This window comes from Quercus suber, unplaced genomic scaffold, assembly GCF_002906115.3.
Source record: "Quercus suber isolate HL8 unplaced genomic scaffold, Cork oak 2.0 scaffold_17, whole genome shotgun sequence".
NCBI classification, from domain to species: Eukaryota; Viridiplantae; Streptophyta; class Magnoliopsida; order Fagales; family Fagaceae; genus Quercus; species Quercus suber.
The window spans coordinates 2,433,982-2,443,984 of NW_027069482.1; the positions used below are offsets into that span (position 1 = coordinate 2,433,982).

The 10,003-nt window shown below is 33.7% G+C and overlaps 1 non-coding gene across 1 annotated transcript; it reads right to left on the reverse strand.

Moving 5' to 3' along the window:
• Window positions 1-7,529: 7,529 nt before the first annotated feature.
• LOC111991637 (uncharacterized) lies at window positions 7,530-9,444 on the reverse strand. The gene is made up of 4 exons (XR_010623690.1): window positions 9,139-9,444; window positions 8,861-8,996; window positions 8,698-8,761; window positions 7,530-7,647 (listed from the first exon to the last, which is right to left on the reverse strand). It is a non-coding gene; the product is annotated as an uncharacterized LOC111991637 (transcript).
• Window positions 9,445-10,003: the final 559 nt, after the last annotated feature.

Here is a 10,003-nt window from a genome sequence, read left to right on the forward strand (position 1 = left end):
ATTACAAAAGTATCACCATAACTCATTTTCTATCACCCAAAAACAACAAAACATTGTTCTTAATTTTCACAACTCAAACTCAAATTTTGAGTTTTGACTGAGGGGAATTGAGTTATAGAAACAAAACCAATTAAGATGAATTGTGGTGGAGCTCACAAAATTTGGGAAATGAGTCATGAAAATAGAATATTGGGTGATGAAAATAAAGAAACTAAATATAGCCTTAGTGCACTTTTCTTGGGGGTGTAAGCTGCCATGACTCTTAATTTATTCACTTTATTCATGTGTGGGGTGAAAATCTAGGGACCAAAGGATGATTGGGCCAGGATCAAGACCCACTAGAATTAATTTGTAAAGATGGGTTTATTGGCCAACACTTAGATTCCTAAATGGTAGGTTATGCTCAAAGATAAAGTAAAAACGAAAAGATTGGGTTTAAACAGGCTGATTAAGAATAAAATGTTAAGTTATCTTCCTCTGAATGGACTAAGAGCCTTTTACACTTGATAGGTTACAAGGATAAGTGTTTTCTTAGGATTCGGTCCATAGTCATTGGGGATCTCTTTTCTTTTATAGTGCTCCTATTTCATTCTTGACCCTTCACATGGAGGCTTGTCGATCTCCCTCTAAGATACTTGTCCCATCCTTCTTTTTGAGGCTATGCTGAGTAGGTTACAGGCTGTGTTGGCATTGTTCAAGTGTCATTCAGCCATTAATGCGGCTGACATGGTTGGTGCTATGCATTTAATATAGAGGTGATGAATGCTTTTTTAGGATGCCAATCCTACTAGCCTCCCACAATTCATATCATTAAATATATGATAAATTAAATTCTTTATGATGTTACGATAATTGATCGAATCTTGTTCTAATCACAAAACCAATAATCATTTTTTTTAATTAATTAATTAATTTTAATTTTGTATGTTTTGGAAATGATTTGTAATCTCTTATGACCACACAAAAATCAATTAATTTAGTGATATGTAAATTTTCACAAACATTGAGATAACTTGTTGTGGGGTATATATATATATATATATTAAAAGTTTCACACATGAAAATTAAGTTATTCTAATCATAAGCTTTTATTTCAATAAGTTGTGAATTTATAATATTATTCCAATTACGATTTTTCAAATATCCAAGGCATGGTCGGTACCCTGTAATAAATCTCGAAAATTGCAATAGTGTTCAAATCCTTCTATCCTAAATATCAAATTATTAATAAATAAAATACTTAAAAAAAAAGCTTGACACAAAAAACGTGTCTGATATTCTAAACTGTAATATGAAAATATGAGATACCTTACCATCTGACAAAGGACAAGTTAAAGGTATTGTCAAAACTAGATCTGTTTGCAAATAAAGGATAATGTTGAAACTTGAAAACACGAAACGATTAGGTATATACCCGTATGGCCTTATGTGTGAAATTTCTTGGTCTCTAAGTCTACGCACAGTTCTCTAGAATCTAGAATCATCCAATCAAATTCAAACCCCAGCATGACCTACCAGCATTCTCAAAAATCTCAACCAGCACGATGGGTGTCAAATAGGTGGGTTTGGGTGAGTTTGTGGTGGGGATAATTAGATTGGATATATAAAACGCATTTGCGCATTAAAACCCATTTAACTAATTGCTTCTAACCCAAATCTAACTCAACCCAATTATTATGAGTAAACTCCAACTCACCAAATTACCAAATTATCAAAATTACTAAAATGCCATTAAAATGAAAACCCCAACACTTTTTTGGATTCCCTTTTCCACTCTCTCTAGTTTCCATTCTTGGGATTAAAAAATTCCACATAAGTATATCCACATCAGCAATTATATTAAAAATCCAAATAAAAAAATATTTTCTTTTCTTTTCTATTTTCTCTCACTTTCTTGGCAACTAAACAGTGCAACAAATACAAAGAAATGTCATTTCAAGCTCAAAACTTTCCCGGAAAAAAGAAAAAATAAAGAAAAAACTTTTCTTTACAATGGCCTCAATTGGGTACGAAGAAGAGAGGAGGAGATTGTGGAATGAGGCTTGGGATGGCAGAAGCTTGAGAAGCTCGGCGTTAGCGAGGCGGAGCTTGGCGTTAGAGAGGCGGAGCTTAGCGTTCTCGTGGCAGAGAGACTCAGCCTCAAAGAAGATTGATGAGGCAAGCTCGGCAGAGATCGTAGTGGTCGTTGAGTTCTTGGTACTGGAGGATCAATCGAGCTTGGTTGAGGCGGTTTTGAGTGGACGAAACAGCGTCGTCGATGGAGGAGGAACACGTGGAAGGGCTGCTCATGAGGGATATCGAGGTGGTGGTGGTGGTCAGTAATGGTGATTTTGGTGAGAAAATAGAGTGGTGGTCGTGTTGGTGGTTGATGGGGGAGACGCGTCGTTCTCCCTTTTTGTCTAAAATTTTCCTGAGAAACAAACAAGGAAAAGAAAGTGAAGGGGTCTTTTTTTTTATTTTTTATTTTTTATATATATATGGGAAGGGCAGATTAAATTTGGATTAAATGGGTTTCATTGAGTTTTTAGTTAAACCCCAATAATTACTGAGTCTAATTGGGTTGATGCCCATTTAACCCAATTAATAATTGGGCGGTTTTGGTTCAATTAGAGTGAGTGAGTTTGGGTGGGCAAATGGGTTTGGGCTTATTTGACCACCCCTAACCAGCACTGTCACTCGTCCAGACATTTTCTATGCTGTGCACCAGGTGAGCTAGTATTTATCTGCTTCACAATCGACTCACTATAAGTTGTTTTGCGAATTCTTTGATACCTGAAGGGTACTCTCTTTCGTGGCCTCTTCTACTTTGCTCAGTCTCTTCTTATTCTTCGTGCATTCTCTAATGCTGATTGGGCAAGAGATCCCACTGATGCAGGTCCACCACTAGTTATTGATTTCTTCTTGGTTCTTCTCTGATTTCTTGGCGAAGCAAGAAACAAACCCTTGTGGCCCGCTCCAGTACTGAAGCAGAATATCGTGCCCTTACTGATACCACATCTGACCTCCTTTGACTACGATTGCTTCTTAAGGACTTAAGTGTGTCTACATCTTCTACTACTCATTTTTATTGTAACAACCAGAGTGTCATTCATTTTACTCACAATGATGTCTTCTATGAACAAACTAAACACATTGAGATCGATTGTCCTTTTATCTGTTATCATCTTGTCCATGGTGCTTCCAAATTGTTTTCAGTCTCCTCTAAAGATCAACTTGCAGATATCTTCACCAAGTCTTATTCTAAGGGACACCTTCGTGCTTTGAATGACAACCTCAAGTTAGTTTCACACCCACCTTGAGTTTGAGGGGGTTGTTAACATGTAATAAGTTGTGGGCTTTAGGCCCACCTTGTTTATTTGTACTACATATTTTGTCTCTTATATAAAGACACTCTTGTATATTTTATTATTTGCAAAATACAACATTATTCATTCAGTATTTCTGATAGAAGCCTTTAGCTCAGTTCTGTTTCTGCTGTGTACGGTTGAGCATAGCCCACCCTTTGTGGAAAAAATAAATTTTAAAACAAAGCAAAGCCTCTGTGGTTGCTCTGATGGAATCAACTCAATCAACGAAGCATGGAATAGTCATCAATCCATCGCGAAATTGCCATGAGCAGCCAGATTGGTCCTTTGCTTCTATTCTTGCGTATATGCTAGTTGGTTCTCTTGCCTGAGATTTCAAAACTTTCAAATCAACCAACATTTAAGGTTTTCTTAGTAAATGTGCTCAAACAATTATTTTACTTCATACGCACAAGAAATTCACTATATCTGTCTCGAAAGGTTCTACGTAATTGGTCCCAATGAAAAGAATATCCCTAAGTATAATAAACACAAAACAATAAATAGAGATAATTGGTTTTCATTTTGATTTTTTAAATTGTGGAATAGATATATCACACAATCAGCTCTAGAGATGGTTGATAGAATGTATTTGTTGGCTAATTCTAATTTGATCTAAGAGATCGAATCATTCACGAGAGTATATAACAGGGTAATCAACGAGTACAAGCTCAACCTAGCTATCTTACAAGTATAACTTTTAATTTCATGATTCAGATAAGAGGAGGAAGATGAGAGAGTAGAGATAAGAGAGAAATGTGGCCAAAATATGCTAACTTTAGTTCAGTCACCTTTCCTTTTATCTTCCCACTCTGTTTAAAACATACCCTAAACTAATTGTCAAAACTAAGAAAAATACTATTAAAATTATGCCTCATGCTCTCAAAGGACTAAGTCAAAGTTAGAATTTCTTGTAAATATTTATATAGTCCAAATTGACATAATAGACATTTGATATAAAATTCAATACCCTAACTTAAAAGTTATCATAACTTTTGAATGAAGTTTATAATATATCTTTATGTTAAAACAACTTTCTCTCTCCCTTGTATATGTTTTTTTTCTCATACTAAAAAAAAAAAAAAAAAAAATCAAACAACATCCTTAATTTCAATCCAATTCTACCCAAAGTATCACGTAAATAGTGCCTTACGCGAAGGTAATTAAAAGATCAAAACATTATATATAATGAAGAAACAACTCATTCTTTCACACTTGGCAATTGGCGCATACGTATATAGAGTTGACACATGCGTGATGAGTTCCTTCCCCTATCTAACCGTCTTCATTTTATCTTTATACAGAGGAATCCAAAGCCAACAAAAATAATAGAATGATGAACCAACGACTATATAATGTACTTTCCCACTTGGGTAATTTTTTTTCTCCTATCCGTCTAATTTGTTTTTTCATTATAGTCCACTTGGCCATTTACAAATCAAGTGTACATGCATAAAACCCAGTCAGTCAGCCAGATCTGCACCTCGCACCCTCTTAAAGTGATGCGCACTACTCAAACACTAGTACATATATAATTTTTTTTTTATTTTATTATTATCCATTTTAAAGTATCCATTGGATAAACCTAACACAGAATCTTGGTTGTCACTGCTACAGTCAACGTCTCCAAACCACGACTTTTACACAAGGGGTGTGCTAAAACAACTGCACCTTAGGGTCTGATTGGATACTGCTTATTTTACTAATAATTGAGAATTAAAAATACCGTAGCAAAATAATTTTTAAATGTGTGAATAGTGCAGTGAGACTCATTTTTAATGAAAGTTTTGTTGAAAAAAGAGGTTTGTGGGTCTCATGAACAATGCACGGACCCACTGGATAGCACTGTCCACCGCTTATTTTGCTGGTCAAAGAGGTAGTAGGTCCTATGCACAGTGCACGAGACCCACTAACAGACAACATTTTCATGTGCTTCTCAATTAAAAAAAGAAAAGAAAGGAAAACACAAACGCAGCACCACAGAAACGCAATCCAAACACTATCTAAGAGCCGGCTCATTTTCTTCTAATTGATAATCATAAATTGAGTAGTTGATAGACTACTATATTGAAACACTATATCTTTTTCTTTTTCTATTTGGCATTTATTTTTTAAACACTGGAGGCATGTTATTGTGATGATAGCTTGTAACCACATCACCTGTATCAAATATGATATAAATGGCCTTAAAACAAAGCTGTGCTTTAAGTTTCAGTTAGATTAATTGGTAGTCTTTTGTCAATAAAATAATGAATGATAAAAAATAATTAGCATGTAGTAGATAATATGGGTTTTAAATCCTATTATATTTATCTAAATTTGAAATTTTACTACATAAAACATACAAAAACTAATGTAGTAATGAATGTGATTGGTTTAAAATTTTGGTTTATAACAAAATTCTAGAGTTTAAAACTGAAATTTCAAGAGAGAGGGGAAAAAAAAAAAGACATTGGAGGCTTTAGGGTTTTAGTACCATTCAAGGACATTAGGAAGGTTTTTATTATTATTTTTAAATAACAGTAATTTTTGTAAAAAATATAGGGTAAATTACAAAGTTGGTCCTTATCCTTTACATCATATTTCAATTTAGTCCATAACCTTTTAATGTATCAATTTGGTCCCTAAAATTTTCAGTATTGTGTCAATTTAGTCCCTACCGTTATCTTTGGATAAAAAAGCTGATGTGTCAAATAGAACAATAAAAGAAAAAAATTTATACCACATCAATTGCCAACTTTACTGTCACGTCAATTTAAAAAAAAAAAAAATAACCAAATTAAAATCTACACACTAGAGATAAGTTTGGGGAAACTAATAGTTTCTAAAATCCCTAAAATCCATATCTTCTCCCTCATCTCCATTAAAATCCCTTAAGTTGCAGATTAAAGAGGCTGTCATGGCCTCCGAGGTTGTGGCTGTCCTGTCAGTATGGTTCCTCTTTTTCACTTTCAAATGTTTTATTACTAAGTTATACATTTCAAATGTTTCACTTTCGTCATTGTTGTGTTGCGCCTTTTTCTTTTCCCACGACATTTCTCAATCACTATTGATTTATCATGTTTATGCTTTAATATCTTCTCAAAAAAAAAAAAAATGTTTATGCTTTAATAATGCTTGGTTCCTCTTTTTCACTTTCTAATGTTTTATTTCTGGTTTATAAAAAAAAAATGTTTTATTTCTGAGTTATACATTTCAAATGTTTCACTTTCGTGGCTGTTGTGTTGCGCCTTTTTTTTTTTTCCACAACATTTCTCAATCACTGTTGATTTATCATGTTTATGCTTTAATAATGCTTTTAAATAATGCAATCTATGTAAATCTTGCTTGGAATTGTCTGACTGAAACTCTTGCCTTCCCATCTTCATTTAGTGGTAACATAAAAGAATCTCATTTTCTATTTGCGCGCCTTCCTACGCATCTTTTGTTGTGCCCAACTGGCAAAACATTCATCAACATTCATATGCTATCACCGCCAGCATAATATCTGCTATCCAACCAAATAGTCATATTCAATCGAGTAATTTTTCCTATCGATTTACTAACTATGACTGTAATTGCAGATTGGCTGGAACTTCCAGGCACTTTGATTCTTCTTATTAGTTTCCCAAATTTATCTCACGTGTGTAGATTCTAAATTTAGTTTTTTATTTTTATTTTTTAAACTATGTGGCGGTATAGTTGCATTTGATGTGGCATATAAAATAATTTTTTATTGTTCCGTTGGACACATCATTTTTTTCATCTAAGAGATAATAACAATGACTAAATTGGTACAATACTAAAAATGTTAGGGACTAAATTAACACAATTAAAAGGTTAAGAACTAAATTAAAATTCGGTGTCTTTCAAAAAAAAAAAAAAAAAATTCGGTGTCAGGAATAAAGACTAAATTTGTAATTTACCCAAAAAAATATAAGACCCATCAGTTGAAATGTTTTGACTATAAATAAAAAATGGAGTAAAAAAATAAAAAAGAGGAAACACTAAAAGTGCCGTGAGCGTGACTTTGTTTCTTTTCTAAACAAAGAAGGCATGATTCCGTGAATAGCGTGAAAAAGATAAAACGCAAGGCTTTTGACTCCAGTGTTGCGTTTTACTGTGTTAGGAAATCCTTTTTTTTTTTTTTTTTTTTTTTGGGTGTCAAGAAAGTCTTATACAAATAGAGATTAGCAACGACAACTTACCTTTTCAAAAGAGGGTTGATAAGGTTACCTAGATGAAGAAAGATTATTGAGTTCGGCAATGGCAACCTCGTGGGTTCTTAGTTCTTTGATGAGCCCCACTTCAATGCTATACAAGCCTATTATTATAGTAAAATATAAAATTAGTAGAACAGTAGAGTGCCGATAAATGGTAACATAGGCTTGTCCATGGGTTTAATAAGAAAAGGAAACTGAGCATAATAAAAAATAACTTACAAAATTCACAACAATCGCATAATTCACACTATGAAAAGTAACAAAGTTTTTTTAGAATGATACCATACCCCCTAGCCTTAAGTTCTGTGTTGAGTTTGCGAAAAAGTCTAAAGATGGTTTAATCAAAACCTATCAAAACATATTTCATTCAACATCATAACCATTAGACCACCCTCAGAGTCACATCTGCTCTTCTCCTGCAATTATTAATTCTGAGTTTCTTTGTTATTATATGAACTTACTTCTAATGTTTTCAACCATGGTACTGAAAATCAAACTTAGAAGGTTGATACAAGGACAAGAGCCAATGACATTATGACACCATGATCGAGCACTTTTTCCACCTCAAATTAATTGTATAGAACAAAATCAAATAATTCCAAACTCTCCCCTTTTAAAGTTCACCATATTTGTGGTTCATTAGGATTTAAGCATCTCAAAAGTTATGGTCTGGAGCCACTGTTAGGTGCTTGCTCGTTATGTTTGTAGATGAGTATTTCATTTACGAGGCCTTTCAAAGAGCGTAGTAAACTTTCTACACAATTTCTCCATTTTAAGTATTCTAATGAGCCCTTAGCAAGATAATAATGAGTTCACTTTTCATCTAGCACGATCAAAGTCAATGCCAAAATCAAATCAAAGATGCTCCACTTTTTCAAATAAGTAAATTTCCACATATGAAAACATTAATAATAGGAAAATTCTAGTTTTCTAGATTCTACTTGTAAGCTGTAACATTACATGTTGGATGTATTAAAACGAAACTTGATTCAAGTAATAACCACTCAATAAGCTACTACATCAAATTAATAATTGCCCCAAAACACACTGCTAAAATACAGGAATTAGATGCTTAATTACATTCAGTAAATGCCAAACAAACGAAGGGTAAAACAATCAAACACATAATGGGCATTGTTAAAGAAGCATACCTGCGGCTTTTAAGAGCAGAACTAAAGCAGGGGGTGTCTTCAAAATGAAAGTAAAGCTTTTATCCTAGAAAAAAAAAAACAATAACAATGATAAGAAAAATACTAATAACACATACAAATTACAAAAGAAATAGAACCAATGAATGGAATAAAAAGAACTTACATCATAGACAGTGATTTCATCACCACTGCAATTCATCACCACACAAATTAACCAACTTCCTCAAACTCCTACAAATCCTCAATGTTCTATATACTATTTATACAAAAACCACGATACACAATATGTTCGGATATTCCTGTAATAAAAACATATTGAAAAAATTCTACAGTGGATAGTGTGAATTATGGTATCATACTATATCAAACAACAATGGCATTTAATTAACAAAAAAAAAAATTTTAAAAAAAACCTTTAGAAAGAAAAGAAGAAGAACTTACAGTGAGTGTGGGTTTGAGAGATGATCTAATGAAGAAGATCAAATCGGTGGCAGTGGGTGGTGGCTGAGGTGAGAGAGAGTAGATTTATGGCGGCGGCGGCTACAGCTAGGGCGATGGCGGTGGCGGTGGCAGCGGCTAGGGCTAGGGAGGTGGCTAGGGGCAGTGGAGATGTGAGAGAGAGAGCTCGACGATGGTGAGAGAGAGCTCCGCATGGTGAAAATAAAAATGGGGTAGAGAGGGGAAAAAAAAAAGGAGTTGAATGGGAAATGAAAAATGAGTTTTTAAATTTTAAGAGCTTGAGAAGTGGGAGCCGAATGAAAGGAAAGAAAACAAAATTAAAGAAAAAAGCTTTGGGGGAAAAAAAAAAGGTGGGAAATGAAGAATAGAGGGAAATTTTGTGCGTCAATGAAAAATATGGGGGGAAACATATAACGACGTTTTATGAAACATGTCTATGCAATACATAGATTAATTAATGAAATAAATTAGATACAATTCACACATTTCAATAGTTGGCCAAAAATAGATAATAAAAAATATTAATTATCTTCAGTCACATATTAAAAGAAAAATATATAATCACCACAGTGAGCTAAGAATAGTATGTAATCCCCACAATGAGCTAAATCATATACAATAAATTTAAAGGCTCTTGGCATTTGATTTGGGGAGAACTCGTTTCATAATAGGTCTACTATTAAATCTCACTGGCTAATGAAATCATGAAGGAGGTCTCTTTTTGTGTAATCGCTTAGTTCAATCCTCATTAATTGACGAATCAGATCATTCACTACAGAATGATGGCATCTTGATGGTGGTTAGGAGTCTCTCCAAAATGTGATTGCAACTTGGGAAATGTTGGGAT